This window comes from Camarhynchus parvulus, chromosome 1 (genome assembly GCF_901933205.1).
Source record: "Camarhynchus parvulus chromosome 1, STF_HiC, whole genome shotgun sequence".
Taxonomy (NCBI): Eukaryota; Metazoa; Chordata; class Aves; order Passeriformes; family Thraupidae; genus Camarhynchus; species Camarhynchus parvulus.
The window spans coordinates 75,318,461-75,346,366 of record NC_044571.1 but is presented as its reverse complement, the minus strand read 5'-3'; positions in this window follow the sequence as shown (position 1 = coordinate 75,346,366).

The following is a 27,906-nucleotide window of genomic DNA, read 5'->3' as shown; positions in this document are numbered from 1 at the left end:
AAAGGACATCCAGAAAAAAACATATGAAGTTGGGATTTTTCCCAGTGATAAATCTAGGTTTGAATTCCCTGTAAGATACTCTCTACCCTTTGTAGAACTCCTGAGACTGACCTTGAGGAAGATCCAACATGTTCAATGGCATGATTGTCATGCTCTACAACTAGAAATCAAAAGTTATCTTTATAAGGCAAGGAAGAAAGTATGCACTTAAAAACCCCAACATTCCCATACATCCTTGGAACATACATGAATATTGCTGAACTCGGGATGAGGAAAAATAAACTGAATTTATTATGGATTTTAGGTTTCTGATTGATACCTACATACTAATGAGATGGACTCATTAAATGTGCATAGCAAGATAATTTACCTGGATATTTTGGAGAAGGAAATTATTCAAAGCAGAAATGATATTTTATTCAGAAAGGTTTGATGGTAAAATATTTTCTTCCAGTCAAATAAGATATGACTGAGAATTTTCTTATAATTAATACAAGTAAAACTAGTGAACAGGGAAATTAAATTCCTCCAGAAGTAATTTTTCAGATTTGTTTAGCCTAAGGTTAAAGCTTCATTTGAGGAAAAGGGAGGAGTAGAGGATCTATTAATGTCCATGCTCTACTAGGATTCTAGTGGAATTACTGTTTTATATTAGAAGATCTATATCTAGTTAGCCATGAGCTGGGGCTTGAGTCAGAATATTTCATGTAAAAACTGATCTGAGCAGCAAGACAGAAACCAGAAAGTCTTCAGCCCATGCATGGAGCACTCATATGTGAACCACCAGCAGTCCTGTAACATTTTATATTCAGAAAGTTATTCCAGAATTTCAAAGTCAATTTTCCCATTCAGTGCAAAATTAGTGTTGCAACCATTGTCTCATTTTGTGCTGCTGGTTTGGACTGCTTCTTGTTTCCTTCCAGGACCCTGTTCTCTTGATTGACTGTGGCCTGATGTATTTACTAAAAAAAAAAAATTGGGAGTGGAAGAAATAGGTATGTAAAAACTGTGGGTGGTTTGATAGTTGGATGGTCCAGAGATTGCTCCCTGTGGCAGATGTGCTGATGCCTTGGCTCAGAGTGGTGTTTGAAGACTTTTCCAAAAAGCCTCTGCTCTCCACTTGCCTTCCTGCTCTGTTGTTTCACCCCTGTGTTACACTGCAGGGGTAACAAAGATGGCAGGTTCCCACAGAGTCAGTCCTCTCATTGTTTCACAATTCAATATGAACTCCGAAAGCATTTTAAATGGTAAACTGTCTGTGGCTTGTGATGGTTGTCACAAGGGTTTTCAGGGTGAAGGAAGAGACGAGAAGGTTGACTCCATTATCAGAAGGCTTGATTTATTATTCTATGATATATACATCTATTATAACTGTACTAAAAAGAAAAAGAAAAGAGAGTTTCCAGAACCTGCTAGCTACCTAAGAATAGAAAAGTAAAGAATGATAACAAACCCCACTCTCCATTCTGGATTGGGCATTATTTCTAAACATCCAAGATGGGCCAATCCAGACTGACCTGTTGCATTCCACAGCAGCAGATAACCTATTGTTTATGTCTATCTCTGAGGCCACAGCTTCTCAGAAGGAAAAATCCTAAGGAAAGGATTTTTCACAAAGAGAATATCTGCAACAGTGACTCAAAGGGCCTCAGAAGGGATCCACCATGCCCTTAGTTATTGCTTTAGAGGGGCTTATGGGGCTTATGGGCTGGGAGTCTTGTGGGCCCCTCAGAACCCATGCAGGTGGCCTCATACTGGGAGTTTCAGGCATAGTCCCAAGCTTTGCTACTTTCCATGTGGAAAACCACCCTGAACATGTAGAACAGATGTCAACGTGCTTTTGACAGTGTCACAGGCACATGAGACAACATTTAAAAGTGGCTGTGAACCTCTCCCTGTGCCCCAGGGCAGGGTTAGGAGAGCTCCATGGCTTTTTCCTGGAGGAGCTCAAGCCTTAACACAGCTCAGTGCATAAGGACATCAGATATGCACCAATCAAGCCACAGAGAAGCCTTCGTTAGCTTTTTCTAAATGATGTTCCTTGTGGGTCCCTTCCAATTCAGCATATTTTATGATTCTGTGATCTTGTAAACACCAGGTGTTTGAGCTCGAAGCCTTACGTGCACGAAGCAAAACTGAGCAAATGGACAGTGCATGTATGGACTCAGCAGGTGTAAAGTCACTATTCCGCCCAAGGATTACCTAGTGATCTTTGCCATGACATGGGAAAAAGAGGCTGCCCAGGAGCCATCAGGGCAAGAATTCATTTTACATAGCACTAACAGAGACTTCTGATTAGCGGTTGGGTTTGTCTTGTGTGCTGTGTGGATTTGACAAGCACACATGCAATGTCTGAGAGAGAGATGCTGGTATGAATATGCATTTCATGGCTGGCCTGTGTTCCCAGTGGTCACTCATCTCAGGTTTTTGGTCATCAAATGTAGCAGAGATGTGTCAGAATACTGCTAAACCAAAATGAACTCCTAGAAAAAGCAGTGGGGCAGTCAGGTGTGCCAATGGTGAGCTCCCAGACCCTCCCCACCTCTGTGGAAAGGTCATATCCTCTATGGACCATCACAGGGCATCTTGGCCAATGCATCCATCGTCTGTAGATCACCCTCTGACAATACTCAATTCCTGTCTTTTTTTCCCTGTAACATAGAATCACATGTTGAAAAGTAACTCAGACAACCTGTAGCCCTACCTCCTGCTTGCTGTTAAACTTAGAACCCGTGGACAATCTTTTCTGATTTGGTTTCTGCTACTTTTGGAGTATATCTGTGTTGGGGTTTGGGGGTTATTTGGGTTTTGTGGGGTTTTTTTGTTGATTTGTTTTGGTTTGGGTTTTTTGTTTTTGTCGGGTTTTTTTGTTTGTTCATTTTTTCTTAAAATGCTTGTGTTGTATTCAAATGCTTAATTATCTTAGAGGGAACCAGAATTCAAGACTGATGTTGACATTGTTCTTTCAGAATTGGGCTATATTTTGGAAAAAAATAGGGCAGTGAAGGAATTACAGCATGCAAAAAAATATGTATACTGTCAAAGCTCTCTGTTGCACCAAGGGTTTAGAAAACCCTGGAGAGTCATCTCTGTAGCCTCTATTTTGTATAAAGGTACCATTTGTGTTTTTAAAAGCCTTTGTGAGGAAAGCGAACTTTTTTCTCCAGGGAGGAGACCAGTCAGAGGAAATGTATAGAATACAAGTTAAAATTAAAGGAAATGAACAGGGAACAGAGCTCAATTACTTTTCTCCAAGGATCACATTCCTGAGGATATTGTTCCTAGAAATATGGTATTGTCCAAGTGAGTATATCTGCTGTGTGTTTCCTAGGGCAGGTACTCCAGTGCTCCTTTCTTTACTGCCCTGTTCCTCCCTGGAAAATGTGGCAGCTCTGCCCTTAGCCCAGCTGCTGACACATACGAGCCACAGCCTCTGACTTATCTGTGTGAATTTGCCACATCCAGCCCTTGGTGCCAACCACCTCCTATTTTGGGAAATAGTCCATCTTTTTACCTATTGTCCTGTGCTATCCCAAGCCAAAGTTCACACACTCCCAAGTCAAAGTCAGGTATCACTTGTAGGGTCCCAAATTTTATTTGTTTGGATGCTGCCCACATTGACAGGTGCAGTCTTCAAGTTGCACAGCCTTCAAAGCATCTGCTTCATCACCATCTGAGCTGTGCACATGCACCTCAGAGAGTTGCATTATTTAGCTGTGAGCATTGACCCAGAAGGAGACCTCACCAGACTGAACCCATTACACTATTTGATTTGGGAGGAAATACTAAAGTGACAGTCTGTTAGAGAAAAAATATTTTACCTTTTCTGATTCACCCTGTCTTACGAGATTGACTGATGTAGATACCTCAGTTGAAGGTTAATTGCCAGTGAAATTTTATATTAACAGGGTTTTTTTTAAACAAAATTTTGAGATCTAGAATCATTTACTAATGAGGAAGACAGAACATGTATTTCATCATTTAATCTGTCATGTAATACTTTAAATAAAAGGTTTTCTTCTTAAAAATTCCTTGCTATCAACCCTTAGAAAATTTGACTAAGACCTTCACCTGTCTTTCAAGGCAGATCATGTGATACACTTCTCCATTCATTTTCAAAGGGTGTGTACCTGAGAATATTTCTTTTCACAGACCTGGTAAGAAACTTTCCAAGGATTGGATCATTCTTGCATACAGTAAGCAAAACTTTGGAGGCACTGCATGCAAATTAGCCTTTGATGTGCACTGTAGCTTTGCATCTTAAAAAAGAGCATGTGACTGAAGATGCTTAAGATTTTAAAGTGAAGCATCCTTCTATGACAACAGATTGCATGAACTGCTGGAAAAGTCAGTTCATATTTTCTTGCAGACCCAGCAGTCTTGCAGGTGAATAAGTTTATTTGTTTTCATGACACTCTTGCCAGGATAATGTACTTGTGCTTTGAAATTTTTCTGCTGAAAAGATGTTTTCAATGTAAATTATTTGTATTAGTCTGTTCACATTCCCATGTGCATTCATCTTTTTCACTCAAAACTATAAACATAGAAAATTATGGACTCAAAATCCAATTGATTTCACTTTCTTACCATTTTATTCAGTTATTGCAGAAACCATGAATAGGATCCCTGGTTCATGTGGAGGGCTCCATGGGAGCTTGAATTTTCTACATATCTGGAGGTTTGAAATGGGTCTGATGGTTTCAATGTTTCCTGCGCTATGCAGCAAATCTTACTAACTCATAAGATCTCTCTTCTGACCTCTAAACTACTCAAAAGTGATGACAATTCATTTATAGTTTGTTAAAATAATGGATTTAAGGCTGTTGATTCTTACAATATTTGTTCTTCCATAAATCTGTGTCCTTTGTAGGAAATGGGCACACATAAAGAGCTCTAGAACTATAACAGACGTTACATAGGACATATTTAAATTGCAAGGCACAAGCAAATCTTGTCTTGCAGGTGGTTTGACCTTACCTTCAGAAGTACAGTATGTAAAAATGAGGTCACTACATTACACAGGGCTTCTCTCCTGCATCATAAAATTGGCATTTTCCTACTATCCAAGTATTTCACTTTCTAATATTATTAACTGTTGTACATAAAAATACTATGGAAAATAAAGCTATACTATTTCACTTTGACTGCATTTTTCCAAAGGAAAGTAATTATATTAGCATTTTTTCCCTGCATTTACTCTCAAAGGAAATCAGTCTCTGATAGTCATAGATTAAACCGGCATTGGCTCCCTGTTCCACGGCCTTCCTGGTTTTATTGAAACACAATTGCCACATGGTTATGCTGGAAAATTTTCATTTTTCCCCTTTATACAAATATTCTGGCAGTGCACAATCATGTATTTTTAACCTTTGTGCTCTTCAGTATTTCTAATGGCTACCCCCCACTTTGTCTGGAAATGAACTGTTAGTAAAAATTACTTTCTTTCTCTATTGCTATGATTGTTCAATTCATTTGAAAAAATACACTGATTGCCACCTAAGAGCAACCACTTTTTCTGCTGAATGGCTGATAGTAATTTGTAAGGAAAGTGAATTTGATCAGTTATACCTTAGGAAAAGAAAGGAGGAATGCAAGAGATAAATTAGTACTCACAGAGCACATCTTTCCTGTGTGCTCAGTAGCTGTCTGCAGTCTGCAATGGGATCTTAGCACAGACCTACTGAGGCAGCAAGGTGGGGACACAGGGGTGTGTCAGCAGCCTGCACCACACAGAGGTGCTGCTCCCTGTCCCAGCTGACCTGATTCTTAGGAGACCAGGAAATGACATAGGCAAAGCCAATGCTCAGCAATTTAGTGCTGGTTCAGGGCATATACCCACTCATTACTAGTGTTAGCAATGGACAGTCTTCAGAGATCTTCAGGTGAAAGTGTCAGATTTGAAGTATCATGCACCTGGGATAATTTTTGGATGCAAGCTATTTCATTCAGAGACTTTCCTTCCAGGTATGTGTTTACCAGTAATACACAATACTGGGAGGTGTGTGGTGAGTTTTATTAGTTAGTTAGTTGTTTGATTGGTTAGGTTTGTTTCCTGGGTTTAGTATTTTTCTCAGGATCCAGTTTCAGACTGGGAGTTTTTCTGAGACTGAGCACAGATACAGGGTTGCCCTGACTGGCTGGAGCAGTTGATGAGCTGCAGGGCAGGTCTGCCATTCAGAGGGAACTGGAGACGCTGGAGAAGTGGGCTGACAGGAACCTTGTGAGCTCAGCAAGGGCAAATGTCAAAGTCCTGACCCCAGGGAGGAACAACCCCAGGCACAAGACAGGCTGGATATGACCAGCTGGGAAAGAGCTCTGCAGAGAGAGACCAGAAGAACCACAAACAGAGCAGGGGGTGGAAATCTGCCCTGGCACATTCCTTATACTGTTCTGCATCATCAAGAGATGGGGCAGAATGTTGAGTCAGGTGGTTCTTCCCCTCTGCTCAGTATTGGTGAAACACATCTGGAATTCCAGGTCCTGTGCTAGGCTGCGCAGTACAAGAGACAGATGGGCATTCTGGAGCAGGTCCAGAGAGGGACCATGAAAATGGTGAAGGGACTGTTGCTTCTTACATGTGAGGTGCAAGGGCTGGATCTTTGTAGCCTGGAGAAGACTCAGGAGAATCTTATTTGGTGTCTAAATACCAACCAGAGACACTTATGCTTTCTCTGCATAGAAACCAGGCTGTCTGTGGAGGGGTTCTACGAGACACCACAGGAAACAGATATGAGTTGCATTAGGGGAAGAGGAAATCTTTACACCAATAGTGATAAAGCACTGTCATAGACTGCCCAGAGATGTCGTAGACATCTTTTATGAAAAATCCTTTCCTTAGGATTTTTCCTTCTGAGAAGCTGAGAGGCCCCAGGAACAAAATGTAAACATTGATTATCTGCTGCTGTGGAATGCAACAAATAGATCTTTGATTGGCCCATGTTAGTTGTTTTTAATTAATGGCCAATCACAGCTCAGCTAGCTCAGACAGAGAGTCTGAGACAGCTGCCTTTGTTATCATTCTTTCTTATTCTATTTTTAGCTAGCCTTCTGATAAAATCCTTTCTTCTATTCTTTTAGTATAGTTTTAATGTAATATATATAATAAAATAATAAATCAAGCCTTCTGAAACATGGATTTAAATTCTCGTCTCTTCCCTCAACCTGAGACCCCTGTGAACACCGTCACACAGAGAGGTTGTTAATCCCCATCCTTGGAGGTACTCACAACTCAGCTGCCCAAGACTCCAGACATCCTGATCTGCATAGGAGTTAGCCCTGGTTTGCCTGGGATGGTTGGACCAGATCACTCCCAGGCTTACTATCCAGCCTATGTGATTCTGTGATTTTAAGATCCTACAAGATCAGTTGTCAAATGTGTGGTTTCAACTATGGAGGAATTTATAAACTGGTGTTTTGATTCTCATGCAAAGATTTTTCAAACCATTGAACAAAACTTGTTTATCATGTGAGGAGTCTGCGTGAGGAACCTTGAATTAATCCATATGTCTACCAGTATATTCCTTAAAAAGGTTGCTTTGGTCTGAAAATTTAAGCAGTATAAAGCAGGAATGAATTGCCTTTGCTAGTCATTCTTAGGTCTGCAGCGTTGACAAAGGACATACTTCTCGGATCTATGAGCTTCCACAGCTATCTTGTACAGGGAGATAGCCTCATCTGTAACATTTGGCATGTTCTGTCCTGCAGATGTGACCTAAAAAATTATTTTTTTAGTACAGTTTATGTTAGTTTTGTTTTGTTAATAATACTTTATTTTTTTTTCTCCAACTGCAGGATGTTGCTGTTATTTTTTTCTGGGACATTGCTGTTAGTTTTTTCTTTCTTCCAGCCTGACAAAATGGTGCCTGTTCACTGGGGAGCAGCATGTTATGTGCTTGTGACAGTATTGACAGTAATCCATATGATCTTCTCTACAGTGTTCTGCCTTCTCATGACTCTGACAAATCTCCATCACTTTCCGCTCATGTACCACAATTTTAAAAAGCAGTGTGTTCCTGTTTCACCCCTGGGATGTTCATTTGAAACAAGCTCTGTCTTGGAGCTGTTACAACCTGAGACCGCAGCTGGTCTGGCTGAAGGAGGGAGGCAGGTACGCACTCAACATTTTTACTGTTTTGCTGTAGAACTGCAGGCTATTATCACCTGCTTCCTAATTCACTAATCCATTCACTCAGTTTAAGCCTTTGATGTATTATAAACTATTGTACCTAAACACTGTGAGCAGTGATGATAAACACCAGGCTGAAAATAACCATTAGCCACGATGTCTGTGGTCAGCATGCTGTCAGGCTTCCAGAGCCCAAAGGTTGAATATAGCACTCTGCAGTGCCAGCCCATCTCTCATGCAGCTGATGTAATTCTCCATAGCCTATTAATTTCAGTTTTTCATTTTGTTTTTGCATTGTGAGATAGTGTAAAAAACTGTTGCTCCTATCAGATTTTTGAAAATGGAACTTAATCAAAGCAGTCTGTGTTCTGCATCCAGTGACACAGTCAAGATGCTTTAGCAGGTGACTCAGAGTAAAGGCTGACATTTGAAAAATATTCACATCATTCTAATGGTGAGCGGGTAGCTTGAGCAAACAGGAGAAAGTTAACTATGGAGGGGCATGAAGGGAATGTAAATTGACAAAATCTTCTTTGAAAAAGCCAGGGACAAATCTGAATACAAAGTGTTTCCTGTAGCTTTTGGGTGTAGAGGAAAGAGGGGTGCTTCTTAAATTTTTTTTTTTTTATTTCTCAGAAGCAGGAGAGAGGTTGGATCTTGTGGAAACTGTGCTTGCTAGCTTTGTGCCAAGAACAGTGAAGAAATTAGGAAAAATTTTACTTGGATTGCAATAACCCTCGACCAGGAGACAAAGAGAAAGAAATGTTTCTCCTTGTCTTATTATTTTGCAGTTGAATTTTTCAGTTACTTAGATTTGATTTTGCTTGTGTTTTTAGCCTTACATAAACAAGAAGCCAAATAAAACAAATCCCAAAGCATATAGCATTGCATCTCCCAGGCAGATGTAATTTACAGAAACAGCAGGCACACTTCAGGAGTTCACTGTGCTTTCAGAAGCATTTCCAATTCCAGATATATTTCCCATGCTTAAATTGGGGCTCCAGTGGTCTCTCAGTAGTCAGAATTAACTTTGCAAGTGCATACATACTGCAGAGCAGCAAAGCTTAACACAAGCAGTAAATCTGCTGCAGTGAGGTGGAGAGACCCTGCTGGGAGCCTGACATGGAAGCTGAAGCCTTTTTTTCTAAGAATTTGAGATTTTACTCGAATCTCCAGGAAAAATTAGGGTGCATCTGTGTGGAGATGTGCATGCACACACCACATGTGCCACACACTGTAGTCAATGCTTCTTAAAGCTACTGATGCTGGACAATTCCCTTCAGAAAATATGATTTTTTTAACACAAGTAAATAACTTCTTGGACCAAATATTACTTTTTATTATTTAGCTGACAAATCTGATGATGAAAACAGAAAGGTGAAAATTGGAGTCTACATTTCATAAGTGAGTAAGTCCCAAGAACATAGCATCCATTTGTCAGGTTAAAATTGATTTTCTTTCAGCAAATGGAATACTTTCATTTCTATTGAAAATGATGACAGTTTTAGTTGGCATTTCCCATTTTTAGCAGAAGCATACTTCTTCTCATAGATTTTAGCATTCTTCATGAACAATCTAATTCAGTGCAGAAATTAATATCAAAATTCTGCCATTTCTCACGCAATGGAAATCATATTATTCTGAGCTACCCCAGCACTAAATATTCTTCCTGGGTTCCGTAGGATGAGAAATATTTTGCTGTAGTGGCACAGCAGACATGCCTTGTCTGGTTCAAGGCCTAAGTGTCCTTACTAAGAAGAGCCCCCAGAACCAGTTACCGCTGCTCTTCTGTGGAAATTTCTGTTGCCTTACTGAAGATAACTGGAACCTGACTTACTTACAGGGCTCAAACAGAGATAAAAATCCCATAATCTCTGCCCTGTTGTTTGCTTAAACATGTCTCCAATGGTCCATTTTCAGTTTTCAGACGCTGAGGAGAAATCTCAGCCTGCTGTGCCAGCTTGGAGGATGTCCCAGGTCGAAAAAAAGGAGAGGAATAGTGGCCTGGCTTAGACAAATCAATGACCAGCTTTGGGCAACTCGAAATAGAGGAACACCAGGGGGGAATATAGAGGCTATGAGGCTGTGTGTAATGGTGCGCACCTTACAGTCAGCACATGAATAGCTGGCAAACCAAACAGAATCACTTGGCAACCAATGCCTGCACTGCCTTCATTGTTTTCAAAACAGCTCAACAGCATCCCATGTAGCAGGCTTGTGCTCCCCAAATACCTCTGCATCTGAGATCCTCAAGGGCTGGTCATGGGCCTGTGTGCAGCCCCTCAGAGCGTGTTTCAGCCTGCTGGCATCGTGCAAAGATGCAGATGTTGGCAGCATGGTCCTACTCCAGTGCTTTGCCCATGGGTAAGGCTGGAGAACATTTTGATAATCAGAGATTGACAAGAATCTTGTCTTCTGAAAACATTAATTGTATTATTTTTACATGTATTTATATTTAATATGTTTATTGTTGATAAATGGCTACTCTTCATTGCTAAGAAATTACCTTGTTCTGACATCTCATCAGATCAAAGGCTTGGCAGATGCTTAGATGCCACTGACAGTCAGTGGACAGAAATAATAATGGGTGTTAGTTAGTCTTCAATGTTTAGGTGATGACTCTTCACTGCATATTGAAGATTAAGTGTTTTTCAGAGAGAAGTAGTTGAAAATTGTGGTTTATCTGGCAAAAAGTTGGATAGTCCTAGACTGCAACTTCATGGTGAATCTGAAACATTTTATGCCAAAACTGCATGTCCATACTCACTTTCCTTTAAACTTTATGGCCTTTCAACAACTTTTGTGGTGGAACATTGTTTTTTCCTCCTGAGTCATGTGTGTTGAGGGGAAGAAAGAGAAAGGGAAGGAGGAGCTTTGAATATGCTTAACATAGTCTCATAAACATACTATGGACATTACAACCACCTTTTCTGAGTGAACAAGAGTTAATTTATTCAGAGAAATTAAGTAGAAGGTAGAATGAAACAAGGAATTTACATTCATGGAAATTTAGTTATTAAGTATATGCTATGTAATCCAGTTTCCAACACAAATGATCACTGGCATGCTGCAAAATGTAAAAGTGCAACACATTAGCAATGAAGTTTTATATTATGAAATTTATTATCTTATTTATTCTGTCAATTTGGAAATGAAAATCCAGACTATCAAGAAGAACAAAGGAATAGCAGAACAAAATATCTGTTTGAAGTAAAATCAACTTGTGAAAGAATTCCAGACCTTGTATTACCCCCAGATCCAGTTCTCTTTATCCAGAGTACATGATGGAGATGGGTGGTGTTTCATAACTGTGTTTCTGTCTGTCAAGAGAAATAGCACCTGATACAGCAGCCAACCTTCCAAGAGTGCTAAAATGATAAATGGATACCAAAACAGGAAATGTACAGCAGATTCGTCTGTGCTGGGGGGCACCCTGTGTGATAGTACAGTAACTTTGCATTCCAACTCTCATCTTTGGGGGAAGCTTGCCTCCATGCTCCTAAAGAAAGAGTGCCATATAATATCAGCCTTGGTGGCCTGCAGAGGCTAGGCCTTTTTTTCTACATATAATACATTTAAACCTTCTGCAGAAGTTCACAGGTTACCCACCCTAGCTATCCATTCTTACTGTCCATCTGTGATTCGTGCAGTTTATAGTGGGGAGACTCTGCTAAAGGATAAGCAGGCTGGGGAGGAACTCCAAAGTCCTTTCTCTCTGGTTGCAGGGAATGCTATTGAGCTGGCTGAAGTCTTACTCTCTCACAGTGGATACCAACCCTATGGACAGCATTTAGTCTTCAGCTGTATCACAAAACACCCCTATTGTCTTCACTGGGAAAATGCAAGTTTCTGCTGGCTGTATTTACGGCATTGTTAAAATGCCCGCCTTGCCGCTCAAGTCTTTTCAATGTTATTGGGATAACATCAGAAGTGTTTAATGAAGAAAAATGTTACCTGCTTTGAAGCAATGAGTGGGAAAATCTATGCGATGGGGTTTGTTGGATGCAGGAATTCTCAGGCTGTCCCTGCAAGTGCATTGCCCTGATGATCCATACTTCATATGGTAGTTACTTCTGGGATGGACAAGGTAGCTTCTGTTCCTCAGAGCATGGTTAATCAACTAGGCTTTCAAGCTGGCTGAAGTACATGAAGGGTGTGGAGTACAAAATAAAAAGCAGGATTTGATTTAACAAAGACGGAGTGGTTTAATTCCAGTGTAGAATGAAAGGCTGCTCAGTGATTAAAATAGTTACTTGCCACTCTCTAGTCAGGGTTCAATTCCTGTTTTGATCATGAACTTTTAGTAGTCTGAAAGATAATGTTGATTTATATTGTATGATCATGGTTAAATCACTCAGGAACTAAACCCAAAGGAAGGTCGTGTCCTATGTTATATCAAGATCTACATCTTCTCTCTGAAAACCAGGGTCTTTTTAAGGTTTCTGAAACTAGGCATCTCCAAAATGTAGGAAACAATAATTCTTTACCATGCTTGAAAGTTTTTTGTAGCATTTTCCTCAGAGATTGGAGTTGGACACTTAAGAAAATGATACTGTATTAAAGTCCTTTCATACTGAGGGTATAGCTCTGAACATATCTCAGTACTAAGAAGAAGCAGGATGGAGTAGTTCTAAAGCAGGTGAACATGACAGTTTTAGGAAAGTCATATGTTAAGAAACAGCTGGTTTAATACAACAGTTCCTGCATCTCCCACATTATCAACACACAAAGGCACAGATATTTTTCTTTCAATTGGACAGGCAACACAAATTGGTCTTAAAGCTTTCAGGAAGACAAATGGTAAAAATAGCTAATTTACCTGATTTATGTGAGCCATTAACAACACACTGCTATGTTCTGGTTGAACTTGGGTTGTAAATTTCACATGACAAAGGAGACAATTAAGGGAAAACAGGTAAGAAAATGAACAAATAGTTATTTTACTAATTTCTACTTAGCAAAGATTTTACCATCACCACCTTTTCTTTCAAGGCATCTCAAATTGTAATCTGAATGTGTACATCTACATATCTCTTTCTTCACTTGGTAGAATCAGGATTGCTAGCCACTCAAGAGATTTTAAGTTTCCCTCTTATGATGCAAAATACCCTTCCCTGATCTATCTACCTATTTTTGATCACATCAGCCTGACTTACATAAATCAAGCTTGTTTCTTGTTATAATTTAAAATAAAAAGCTCCATTTTCTTCACCTGTTTCTTGATTGCTGGTCCTTCATTAATCACAAGCTATTATGCTGTGTCTTTAGGAACGCACCATGTATCTTTTGTAGTGCTCTCTAAGAAAGAGCAAGCTAGAACTGGGTGGGGAAATCTCTGGCATATACTCAGCTCATGCAGGTAAACAGAACAGGGATTTCAGCTCCAGCATGTGAGTGGGGTCCTCGAAGGATGAGGGGATTTAGGGTGCTCAGCTGATGGAATGATGCTCTACTGCTGCCTTCTGAGATCTCTTGAGAAGCACCAACACCCACAAGAAGAGCAATAGACAAGGCGTGCAGCAATTTGTTTGTTCTGGGTGGGTGAAATGACATCTAGCTGGATGGATCAGGGGTGAATGCCACAAACATTCACCACAACATCTGGTCTTTCTCTGCCCAATCAGCAGAAACATTTACAAGACTCCAGTTCCAGAAGTATCAGCTCATCCCTGTGGTATGGAGAGCTTTTCTGACCCTTCCCAGACACCACAAGCACCATGCATGGAGAGGGAACAGCAAGCAAGCCTAATCCGTGTCTGCTGTCTGCTCTGTCTCCCTGAGTAGCCTCATTTTCAGCCTGTTCATTCTGAAAAAGTCAAGACTAGGAGTCTATAAAGGCCTGCACTTTCAAGCCATGCCTGGATCTCAGGTGAGGTTTGACACTTCCTAAAACCAAACTTTTATGAAGAGAACCCTCTCATCTTGCTCATTTTCTTTCCATCAAAACCAAGTGCATATTTGCACTTGTCAGTGTGCCTTGCTTGAATCTCCAAATTAGAGTTGTGCTCCAAAAATTTTAATGAGGCAATATTGTACCAGCTTAGTTTTTGGGCAAATGGGTCATTGCTAGTCCTCATTCATATCTTAGGCAGATAATCCTTAATACCTCCAAAGGAAACCTGATTAAGAGCATATTTTTCTTGCTTATTAATCTTATATAATTTTTATTATATAATTTTTATTCTATGAACATTCAATGAGAGAGCAAATGAGAGATGGTAGCAAACATGCCAGAAACCTTGACAAGAGAAAACCTTTATCTGTAATATTCTGGCAATGATCCTTTGGGATTCAGGCTCAGGAGAAGAGTGTACAGAATAGAACCTGGCAGAAGAGAATAAAATTACTTCTGAACAAGGTGGACCACCAAACTATATGTTTCTTTTTATATGCTAGTTACTTACAATTTTTCCTTTTGTCTTATTCTTCCAGAATTCTGAAAGAAAGTTCTCTGCAGGCACCAAACCTTTTCTCCACAGACCATCCCTTCAGCTGTAAATTCTTTTTGAATTGTGGTACATGTGAAGTGATAAGAGAGAACAGAAGGTATGACATTCTTTTCCAAGAGAAGCTTTAAAGGATGATAAATATTTATCCAAGCAGTGTATTCAAGCCATATGCAAATTTGCATAATGGCACTCCAGGTGATGTGGCGCATGGTAATTACTTGCAACCTGATCAAATGGAGAAATTCAGGAGCATGCTGCTGAATGCAAACATTCATCTGTGAAGAATAACACTACCTTGTCTCTCCTTAAAAAGGGTATTGTGAAGAAAAGGCATGTCATTAGAGAAGGGTGTGAAGGACATGTCCAGCTGGACATGAAGGACATGTCCCTGCCTCCCTCCAGGATTGTGATCACTGTTTGATGACTTCCTGAACATAGCCATACCTTTCAGATTTTCAACTTGCATTGATTCCTTAAAAGCTTAAAGATTCTCATCATTCCCCAGAACTACACATATTGGCCTGACTTTTCCAGCTCCCCCAGCAACATGGCTTGTGCTGTAATCACTCTCAATTAACAGCACTCCCATCATCAAGAAGAAGAAGAGCACATCAGACTTACTTGCCTGTGGGCAATTAAATCGAACAAACAGCACCTTGATGTTTGAGCATAACAGAAGAAGGTCAGTAGTTCAGAGGAGATAAATAGTGGATTGTAGCAGTGTAAAAAGGTATAATTAGATTTCCATTTATCACATATATAAAATCCAGAATAGAACCATGTGTCAGATTGAATGTGATGAGATTTTGCCATTGGCTTTGCTCGATTTCCAGAATTTTGCTCTGGGATGCATTTATACCTACTGGGATACTTTTCTTTTTAGTCTATCTGAGTGAAGTAAGTAAGTATTCAAAATGAGTAAAACAATTGTCTTCACTTTGTCATTTCTTTACAAGAGAGAAATACATCAAGATGGAAGAAAAGGAGTCCTGCAAATGGTTTTCTTGTCCTTGACATGGAGGCTCCATGGTGGTCCAGAATGGGCTGTGCCTGAAGGAGCAGCTGCATGAGATGGAGTCTGCTGAGCATTGAAGGAGAGCCCCTGGCCAGGGCAAGCAACCCTGTGTGAACACTGTGAGCCTCAGAGTGATCAGGTTCAAGAAGGTCAAGCAAGGCCTGATCATCTTTTTTTTAAATTTTTTTTGAACTTTTCGCTACTAAGTAGCAAAAAGTAAAAAAAAAACCAAAACCACAAAATAATGCAAATTTCTCTGTGCTTAAAAAATACAGGGCAGTGCCTTGCACCCTGATGTGGCTACAGGAATTGGGGTAAGAGAAGCCATACTCTACCTGTTAGGTACCTAAAAGAGTGTTCCTGCCAGAGCCTTAAGTCCCTTTCTCCACAGTGTGCTCTGTGCATCCTCTTTGTATCATGGCTTTTAAGTGGGATTAATGGATTCCTTAAACCTTCAACACAATAGGAAATTCTGAGCATCATTTCATAACCATGAAGGAAGAACACAGCTAGAGTAAATATTAACATTGCTAATATGAAAATATGATCTAAAAGCACAGAAAAAGCCAGTTACCTGGCTGTAACTGTGGAAAATCAACTAAAGTTTTTGCTGATGTGTACAGCCAGAAGCTGATGGACTGCACAACTTTTAAAACTTAAGTGAAAACAGAGAAGGAACCACCAGAAAAGGAAATAGCAAAATGAGTATTTTGTGGGAAATTATCATACTAGGGAAAATAGCCTGAAATTCAAATAATCATTAGGAATTACTATTGTGGGTAAAATATATATGTAAATTATAAGTGATATAAATATTTTTGTTGCTATAATGCAAAGAGGTCTGACAGAGATTTTTGTACCTAACAATTTCTATTTTAAAAAGATCCATAAGAAATTTTGTAAGAAGCTGCTGTAACTATTTTTTCTTTAAATGAACAGCAGGCATAAGACAGAGAATGCGGTGGGGATCAAGGAAGGGCTTTTTGTTGTTTACTGTTTGAATTCTGGTTGTACAAATCCATTCCCTTTCTTTTTCTCTTCATTATTTTTTTGCCCCAGGGTTAGAAGGACTCTTCTTGCATTGTTCAAAACTCAATAAGTAGAGAACTCCCTTTGAAACTTTAGCTTGCTAAAAATTAAGTAAAAATTAAATTCACCAAGTTGGAGGTGCAGTTATGTGGGGTTTGGCAGAAGAGAGCACATTCTGGAAAGTTGAATCTTGTAGCCATTCCTTGACTTCTTAGAAAATAACAGCATTCTTGGCACTCTTAAAGTTTTCTTAGGAGACAGCAGGACATTTGATGTCCAGAGATGACACCAGTTTCTCTAGATATTAGGCTGTGCAACCTGAGTCGCCGAACCCATCACACCTTCCTTTCCGAGTTGCAACAACAATCACTGTATTGAAAAGGAAATTGATAATTCTCTCTAAGTTTTTCTTTCTCACATTTATACTGGTACTCTCTCTGTTTTAGATTTTTCTTCCTTGTTTTTTCTTTAGATTGGATGTGAAGAACGTATCTGTTCAATAAAGGGCTTCCTAGTTTGATGACCACTCTTTGCATCTAAGCACATCTGCTAGTGGATGTCACCAAATCCACTACAGAATCGTACTATCTTCTGTGTAAGGCCAGCAAAAAATAAATCTCAGGCTGTTGTTGAAATATATATTTATTCTTCTCATACAATAGGAATCTAATAAAATATTTAAGATCATAAAAGTGATTAAAAATGTCAAAAAGTGTCAAGATAAAACTTAATATCAGGGTTTGCCAGAGATAGCTGCAGAAGGGAAATAATGGGAAATAATTGTTCTCATTGACTCACAGTTGCGCTTCTAGAAAAGCTCTGTAGATAAGGGTCTGACGCTGGAAGTGACAGAAAAGATCCATCTGATCTTTCTGCTTCCTGTTGTCATGCAGCTATGTGATTCTGAATTCTGAGAAGCAGAAAATATTTTTAAAAATGTTTAATAACATAATCCTCATTAAAATCTGAGGTTTTCAAACAGAAGTTGTTTTATCTCCTTTAAGTTTTAACCATCTGACTTGCCTATGCCTTTAACTACCTGCCGTGCAATTACCCAGGTGGCTACTCCTGAGTATGCTATTTCCTGCTGATCCAGTAATTGATGGATAACAGGAAGTGTCTGAACATGGATGTTAAATTTTATTCACTGTAGGAATAGATTGCATTGCCACCACTGTTGCTATATTTGTTTAAACCAGTAATCACTGTTGCCATTTTATGTGCCCTCAGGAATTGGATGCTGCTGTGCCTTCCCAGCATGTCCCTTTTTCCAAAGATGTAACACATGGAAGGGACAATGGATGGAGGCAATAGCACAAAGAGAGGATTTCAAGATTTGCTCACTGTTTACATCATGTAAACCATGAATAGACTGGTCAAGCAAAATCATGTACACTTGGACAACGAAGAAAACAGCACCAAGCCTTTGAAATGGAATGAATTAGTACTGACCTCTGCTTTCAAACTGAGAGTGTCCCTGGCTGGTAGGATGGCACAATGGTTGCCAAACCTGCCACTGTTTTTTGCTCTTGATGTTGGTTTTACAAGTTTCTTTCTCAAGTCTTACAGTTTTGGCAATTCTGACCAATAGAAACAAAAATTTCTATATCTGGGTATTTTGGGTGGGGAGGGATCAAGGACCCGACCATGGATCTTGGATAGGTCTTTTGGAAGGGGCTGACTGAGCAAGGGAGAAGTTAGGGACCATTTTTCCTATCATTGACTTACTCAAGTCTCTGTAAATCTCTGCCTTGCAACCACATGGGAGTTGTGATATGAGTGCGGGGTTGATTTCTCAGTTATGGACAACCTTATCAGTGTGTTAACTACAAGGCTATCAAAAGCATAATTTGCTTCTGCATATGCCAGTGTAAGCTAATCAGAGAAGGATGGCAAATATAATCAGGGCTTTAAAATAGCATGGCTATTAAAAGAGATAGAATTGACAAGTAGCTTTTAGTTTGGAATAGAGATGACTACTGTAGATATATAAAAATATAAAAGGAATAAAAAGAATAACAAGTGATTGGGATTTGAATGAAAACATGCTCAGGAATGAAAGAAGGCTCCCCTCTTCACTGCCTTGAAGCACAAAGGAACAGAGAAAACCTCCTTTGAAGACTCTGAAAAGTTTCCAAACTGAAGCGGGAGGACACACCACAGGAAGGATAACTTGGTGTTGGTCCTGCTTTTATATTCCTGCTGTGGCTACTTACTGGCCTTTCACAGGGGTGCTGCCAGGCTGGGTAGCCCTCTCTGTATGGCTCTGGCTCTGATTTAAGAGACAGCACCTTTTTATAGCACTTCTTGCAAGTAGAAGTAATGTCAGCTATAACTAGGCCAATCTTTTCCATATCCTTTTACGTTCTGTTGGGATTCCAAACACACACACTCACACACAGACACACACACCTTTAGAGTATATTATGCAGTACTCCTACCTCACACACAGTATAAGTATCACAGTGTACAGCTGGCACAATATTCATGTTCCTGCTCAAACTCCAATAGAAGAGGAATCTGCATTTCAAGCTGAGTGTACGCACAGTGACACTGCTTAAAAGATTTAAATATAGGAAATTACATAATTAAAAGCTATTACTCCAGATGTAGGAACAAAATAGAAATATCCTGTGTTAGTAAATACATCTGTTTTGTGAGAATGAATTGTGTTAGGAGTGTTTGTTTGTAAACTGATTAGAGAGCTAATGATATAAAAAATATGCATAAAACATAAACAGAGTCTCTCACAGGAGTTTCCCACATGCACAAAGGGTCCATAATCTGTTTCTCTCTGGCCTTGCTACTATGTGGAAGATTTGGAATATAATATTGACCCTGAAATGACCTTTAATTGGGACAGGACTGTTTTTTCTCTGTAATAGTGGTTCATCCTCTGGGTGATTAATAGTTGTCATGGGAAAATATTCCATATATATTTCTAAAGACATTTGTTTTCCAGGGCAACACTGACTAAAAGCATCATTGCAGGCAGGTCAGTCTGAGTAGGAAAACAGACTCTTGCATTCCTGCTAAAATTCTCAGGCGAGACAAGGAAGACTATTTTGCCAAGAGTCCAACTCCAAACTATGGAATTTTCAGATCTTTTCATAATTAATAAAATCAATTGTCAGGAATTATTCACCTCAATGGTTTTTAGTTGCTGTATTAATTCACTTAATTATTGTGTAGATTTTTATTGATATTTCCTTATAGAATTTCTGCAATGACTCTTTATTTATCATATCTCAGGTTAAAAAGTCTTACCTGCTTCTTTTCCATGTTTAATTAAAGCAAAAATAAAGCTAAAGGTAAAAATAAATGTAAAGTTAAAAATAAAAATGAGAGTAAATTTTTGCCGCACTGTGATTCCATGAGCAAGCTCTGATGACAGTGTCAATGCCCATTTGAGAGAACAAAATCTCAATTCCTTGTATACCTATTTGGTCTGAGTTCTGTTTGTTTCCCAGAGAAATAAAATGTTTGAGTCTCTAAGGGGACAGACACTGACATGTTGTCCCATTCTCCTTTCATCACCAGGGACTCAGTTTCTGAAAGCTGCCCCGATGCTGTTTGGTCCATATTGATGAACAATAAGGACTTCTGCAGTACATTGCTAAGCTGCTTTGTCAGCTTCAGGGCTGGCTTTTTAATTTTTCAGAAGCATGCAGCTACTCTTTTAACACAGCTATTCGTTCACTGCTCTTTGCTGACAAGGGAAAAATAATTTCACAACAGCTTTTTGGAATTATGTCACTGAGAAGATGGACTTGTCCCCAGATGTCTCACCCCAAATTCCTCCATGGAAAATTATGGCTCTAGGCTATATATGTACTAGATATTAACTGGCTATATGGTTAAATTAATGAGTGAAAACAAAAGGACATTTACCGAAGCTGGCTATAAGTTTGCAATGATGAATATCTCCCATGAGCTCTATCATTTTTGGCATGCAGCTCTAGTCAGAGCTAAGTTTGTTCAGACTCCTCAGCTCAGCGAGAGAGCTCAGACATGTAACTTTTACAATTGTGTGCATATCAACCAAAGTCACCCTCATGGCTCACTGCTGATCTGTCTTTTTATTGGAATTCATTCTATCAACTTGAAAAATCTATGATTTGTATATTTACCTTGTGACTTGGAGGTGCCATGGGGTATTTACAATGTACACAGATAGCCATATCCTTTAAGGCTAGCAGCTGCAGGTAGAATGTATTAAAGCACCCCAATGTCACAAGATAGCCAGGTGGGGGCAACTGGATCAAGCCCCCAAAATCTGGCAAAATAATTTGTGCCTGCAGTGTCTGTGTGGTGGGGATGCAGCTTGGATGTACACTTGTTTCTGGACTGAACACTCAAAGTGTTCACACATGATAAAAGTGCTCAGTGGGAAGAGGGTTTGTTTGCAGTTAAAACAAAGATGAACTGAATACATAAATCTCTGTTTATCTCTTGAAGGTTCTTACATTAACTCCTCTCTTTCCCAGAAATCTCCTCATATTAAATTTTTTCCTGCCCCTCCACCAACATGTGTAAATTGCCAGTGTATTAGGGATGGCTGAGATGGAGTTAATTTTCCCCATGGCAGCCCCCATTGAACTGATAGCTAGAAAGTTGTGCATAACACAGCAGTGTTGTGGCTACTGCTGAGCAGTGCTAGCACAGCAACATTCCTCCACCAAGGCACTGGGAATGGGCAAGATCCAGGGAGGGGACACAACTAGGCCCAAATTAACCAAAGGGATATTCCATACCACGACATCAACTCAGATATAAAAGCTAAGAAGAGGAGGAGGAAAATGGGGCACTCATTATTTGCAGTGTTGGCCTTCTGGAGCAATTGCTATGTGTGCTGAAGCCCTGCTTCCCAGGAAATGGCCAGATATTGCTCACTGGTGGCAAGTAGAGAATAAAATCTTTTTTTTTTATCTTTGCTTCTGTGTGCACAACCTTTTCCTTGTACTTTAGCATACTGTCTTCTCTCAACCTAATAGTTGTTTTCCACTTGTTTTCTACTAGTTGTTTCCTACTAGAATTTTCTCCGCCCTGTCCACTGGGAAGGGGAACTGATCGAGAAGCTTGGTGGGCATCCAGCTAAAGTCAAACCACAGCTAAGGAGAGTGCCCTGTCTGACCAACCAGGAGCCACTCTGGCAGTCATACTCACATACTCACACCACCTGAACTACAATGAAGCCCCTTCACAGTGACACATCCCACACTTACACAGTTGGACCAGATTTCCTTACCAGCTCGACCCCAGGCTTCCCAAAGAAGAGTCTCTGACATTCAGATCCTTGAAGTAATTTAATAATAAAAAAGTAACAGCTGAGCTGGGTGCCTCCGAAGAGGAACCTTGAAGTAAGGAACCCCTTTTACATTTATATCTATAGATACACACACACATATATATACACACACACGTATATATGCACAAACACACACACATATATGCATATACATGTATATATATATACATATATATATTGCATATTTCAGAAAAATATGTATATGCCCTTGCAGTCTAAGGGTGGAAAAGCCTGGGGTTCATCGGCTGCTGCTGAGTCTCTGAGTGGCAGTCACCCAGATGTGCCCCCTGCTCTTTGTTATGCAGAGGGTTGGCAGTTCATGGCCTTTTGCCTTGGCCTGGGCTCCCCAGAGCTCAATCTGCAGCTTGAAATGCATATGCATACCCAGCTACCTGGATTGAACATATTCCTCAAAACCCACCACAGACTGATAACAGGAAATCAGTTTTCTGGTCTGGTTTTTATTGGGATTTGCTACCAGAAATGTAATATTGAATTTTTCTTTAAACTATGTATTTTTTTCTTTAAACTATGTATTTTTTTCTTTAAATTATGTAATTTTTAATTAAAGAAGATTCCCTCAGTTAAACAGTGCAGAATTTCAACGAGTGCTGACAGATGAGACTATCTTGTCATGCCTCTAGTAATCATTGAAGACTTTCTCACAGCAAAACAGGTTTACAAAATCTATGGCCATGCTCTTCAGACATTCATCTCAGTTTTTGCTGTCCCTAGCACAAACTTCCAAGACCCATGTTTCTCCCACAAGGATCTGAGTGGACTCTTTGGGCTTATGGGCTTCCTGTCCCTCAGCTGGGGAGGGAGAGCCTTGCTGTGCTTTGTGTTCTACCTTTCCCAAAAACTAGTACTATTTAGTACAGTGTGCCCCCCTTTAGATGATTGCTTTCTGGACTAAATTTGCAAAAAGATGTTGACTGAACTGGACTGAAATTGAATTTGGAGAGACTAAAATTTTTCATGAACTGGAAAACTTGCTCTTTTTTTTTTTTTTTTTTTTTTTTTTTTTTTTTTTTTTTTTTTTTTTTTGTTAAACTAAGAAACTCATAAATAAAATCATAGAAGTAGACCAAACATGATTTTTAGATTAACGTAAGAGGATCCAGTAACAGAGATACTTAGGGTTCTATTCAGTCACAGAGTCAGAATCTATTAGTATAATTCTTTTGGTAAAAAGTCTGGAATGTGATGGGAATTGTATTAAAGCTTGCCCCTAGTTTCAGCAGACCTCTGTTTGAATTTAATATATTCTGTCTACATACTAGATCTCCCTTTCAATTTCTAAGATAGAAAAAATCCAGGTAATTGTTAATACAAGCCATATTCATTGCTCTAGACAAAGTGATGGTTTTGCTCCAAGAGACTTGCCTGTTTGTATGACATTGGAGCCAAGAAAAAATTATTCTGCTTCATTCTTACTGGAATATCTCCTAGACTTTCCTTATCTTTTTTTGCACTTCATTAAATCAGCTACATCCCTGCATTAAATCAACCATACTCCAATCATTGTCAACAAGAGGAACTCTACCCTTTGCTATTAAAGCATATGGGCTGCAATCTGTTAGTATTATTATATCTGACAAATATAAATTTGTTAAATCAGAGGGCATGAGTTTTTGTCTTCCTAAATAATCTTATAGTCTCTCTCTTGCTACTTTCCATTTCTTTCAAGAGGAGTCAAATTATCTTTGCCTTGCAGTAAAGTATGGCATTTATTTGTCTAAAATAATAATCTACTCTCCAAATTACATTTCCTCTAGAGATCATGAAGTGTTTTAGTTCATGAAGCTTGCATAATCTCACCATCATAGAGAGAGAAAAATGAAGAACTGGGAAGCACCTCAAGAACTGACTATTTGGCCTGCTGAAAACGTCCTCTGTTTTGACACAGAACCAAAGTAATGCAGTGAGAACAGTGCAGTAAATTTTCCACTGCTTTTATTTTTCTTCTTAATGGTATTTTGAACTGCAATAATAAGGCATACATAGTTACATCAGCTTAGACTAAAGTTATTCTTAATCAGTTGATCTGAATGATAAGATTTCAGCTACATATTTTCCCCTAGGTAGCTGGGGTAGAAAGAATAACAGAAATGCAATTGCAGCTTGATTTTCATTCTGCCTTTGAAACAAATCTATATCCTTTTGACTAAAATTTGCTCTCATTAACACATTGAGCTTGTTTGCTGTAGCCAGTGGAGTCATATGGAATATTGCTAAAAGCAGAATTTGGTTTGTTACATTCACAGCAGCTTTTCAACAAATATTTGATATGACAAGATGCATAGCTCTTCCTGGTCTTATGCATGAGAATGGCAGAAGAGCCTTCAGGCAGAGAGCTGCTTCAGACTTCTGAAATGCCTGTTGCATTTGCAGAGTCAAGGCTGAAAAAACCATATCTTGAAGCTTTTTACTGCTTATTTGGTTTCATGCTACAGCAGTAAACTCTGTTCTTGTTTTATTTGCTGATCTGTTTTATTAAGTGCCTTCTGATGAACAACAAGAAACGTAATAAAAGCCATCCGCAGTATGGTGGCAACTTCCTTCTTCTCTCAGTCACAGACCTTAAACCAGTCCCTGGTGTGCTGCTGTACACAATCCTGCCCTGTTTCTAATACTCGTTACTAAAATGTTCATCTGGTCCTGGCTGGCGTTTTTGGCTGAATTTGGACTGTGCTGCTATTAGAGGAGACCCTTCCCTGGGAACATTTTTCTAGTTCTTTTGTAATCTCTCTGACAGCATACTCCACTGGATAGGTCCGCACAGGAGTCAGTGTCAGAGTCAGATAAATACATGGAAGAACGAGACAGTTTGCATTTGGTAAGAATCTTCCCCTTATCTAATCACAGCAGATGCTGAAGTTTTGATTTTCCTCGCTCAGCACCTCTATACCACATGCAGTGTTTTGTTACACAGTCATGAGTCATGTAGTCATATTCCTCTCCCTTGCTGGAAAATTATCTGCTAATAGTGTACTATGCAGTCAAATTTTAAATTATTTCCACGAAAACTCCTACCAGGTCTAATCCAAGAAGACCCACTGTGGCTCCTCTATTTATGCAGGCTGAGAAGTGCCTGTTCATCTTTTAGGCAGTGTTGTGCTGATGTCCGGGTGTTAGGGAGTGCATTCAGCCAGGCTGCCCAAAGACCTGCTGCTCCATGGGATTTGGTCTTCTGGAAAAGGAGTTGCACTTCCATGATACACCACGAGTGAGGTGAAGGGTTGTATAGGACTCAGCCAGGGCAGTGTCCAGATTTCTTGAAGATTACTTTGAATCTCTAACTATTGACAGCAGAGAAGGCAATGCCTTCCCTGATACTCCCAGGAAATTTACACTTCTTGCCAGTGCAGATTGTGTCCTCGAAGATGCCATTAACAATGGTGGACACAACCTCTTACTTAGGGAAGAGAACTGAAGATGCAGGAACCGCTGGCAGGAGCCTTCAGCTGGAGGTGTTAAAGACAGGCAGTGTAATTTAAAGGCCAGACTCTAAGGACTCAGAATTTACAAGGGTTTAAAATTTTGATGAAAACTAATGTAAATGATCATGGGTGCTGTAAATGATCCATTTCTGTCACAGCACCTTCACAAGATTGGCCTTACTTTCTGGTTCAAACTTTATTTCAACTAAATATCAGGATAATGAATGAGATGGCAGTCTATTGCAGTTCAAAATAATCTAAATTTATATTGCTGGGGTATGCACTTAACTTTTAGCCTATATATTTTGCTTCTTTTTCAGAAACTTTGAGAAGCCTCCAGTGGCTCCAGCAATCTAAATATCAAACGATGACATTTAAAGTTTGGAAGAAAAAGAAATATACTGTGCTTGCCATAAATGCCCATTAATTACCTTCCTCTTTTGCACTTAACAGCACTTTACTCTCTGTAAGCCACTCCCAGAGGCTGGATCCAGTCTTACCATTATATAAGTGTGGAATTTGAACCATTATCAAATCTTAACATTATCACATTCAGAACAAGAAATTATTCCCTTCTTATTTGATCCTAAAATTTTTCCTTTGCACAGTTGTGAAACAATACTCTATTTGTGAGCCTCATGTCCTTTCAATATATTACAGAGCTCTTGTCTATGTTTTGCTGGAAACAACTCCAGAAAATTAGTGAAAAGTCATCTTGCTTGTGTAGCAACTACTGGCAGGAGTAGCCTCTTCCTTTTTGCTGCGACTTCAAAGAATCCAAAAGTATCTAATACAATTATAACTGTTTAGGACTGACTCCTTTTCTCTTAATTTAATGACAGCAGTAAATCAAATCAATCCTTTGAACATTTAAGTTTTGAAACATCTGAATCAGTTTTTATTTTCATATTTGCATCATTTATAATTATATTAACTAATTTGCTGCTCTAAACAGTGAAAAGAGATACATGTGAGAAACTTTCTATCACTAATAAATATGTTTAACCATAATATATTCTTTCAATGTAAGTCTATTTCAGAATTAGTGGTTTAGATCTTAGTTGGGTCCTGCTTCTTCTGTGAAGAAAAAGCATTTGAGTCTAATGACTTCTTCTGGTGCGCCCTTGTCCATATATTTCCGAAAAAATATCAGCTAGTAAGAATGACTGTGTTAGTTCTATTTCTTGAAAATGCTGTGTGTATCTATACAATGCAGCCAAAAGGTTTTGAGCACAGCATACTTGGATTGATCCCTGAAGTGGTGGCACACCAAACAGGGAGAACCAGGACAGTGTGGGAGACAGCCCAATTGCAGGAGTGTGCCTTAACAAGGCAGTAGCAGAACTGACATGGCTGGACTTTCTCCAGGCTCAAGCCTCAATCAGCAAGGACTCTCACACCTCTACTGGTATGAGCATCCCTGTGCTGGAACTGGCTTTGAAATCAGAGCTCTCCACAATTTCTTCTCATCTATGGTCACTAACCAGAGAGGTTGAAGATACTTTTCACATTCTTTGATCTCTTAGTTCTCTTAGGAACTGTGCATTTTTTCCATCTTTCTCACAATTGGAAATGACTGTTCAGAGTTGACTTTATGTTTCTTTTTGCCTTTGTGTGTGATTTAAACCTTCAAAGCTGATAAAAAGAAAGATCTTTTGCTTGCTGCTGTCATCTCAGTGAATGTTTTTACTTTTTACAGAACTGCTTTCTGCTTACCAATTCCTCCTTTTCTTTCTCCAAAGTAAGAAAAAAATCTACCTACTCTTACTCTTGAATATCAACTGTAACTCTGTAATTGCTTCAGAACAACATTAGGACTGTTGCTACAAGAAAATCAGAGCTGTAAGAAATACCTGTTTATATCTTACATCCTGATCCATGTCGTTTACAAGTTAGGTGCTTAACAGGCTCCAATACCCTTTGCTTCCCAGCAAAATAATCTTAGGAACTCTCTGTTGTGGATTGTCCTTACATTATGATTACTGCAACCACACATTGCACATGTGTTCAGATCCCCTATACTTCTTTTCAGCTCCATCTGTTTTACCAGGGAATGGGAAGAACTTTGGACATATGATGGTTAATAAAAATCATAAGACAAGAGATTTTCTGTATTTTAGAAACTTATTTCACACCACTGGAGTCCTTAAATTCTGCTCATACCTACTGGTATGAACCTAAGGGATTGTTTTCATAAGTTGAGTTCTGAAGTTCAGAACAAAAAACCCTTCTGGTGCTGGTTGGAAGGGACTTCAGTGTCATATTGTCCCTGCTCCCAGTGAAATCATCGCCATCACTGGACCAGGCCAGTAAAGCCTGTAACAGGGATCCACCACCACTCTGGAGCATCCGCTTCATTGCTCAACTACCCACCAGTGAAAAAGTTGACCTTAAAGCAGAAGCTGGATCTCTCAGTTCACAATGTGTGGCTGTTACTCCTTGTGTGTGTATAATGTATTACATATAACATGACCAAGAAGAATTTGACTCTGTTCCTTTATGATTCACATGTGCACATGTGTAGACTGCATGGAAAC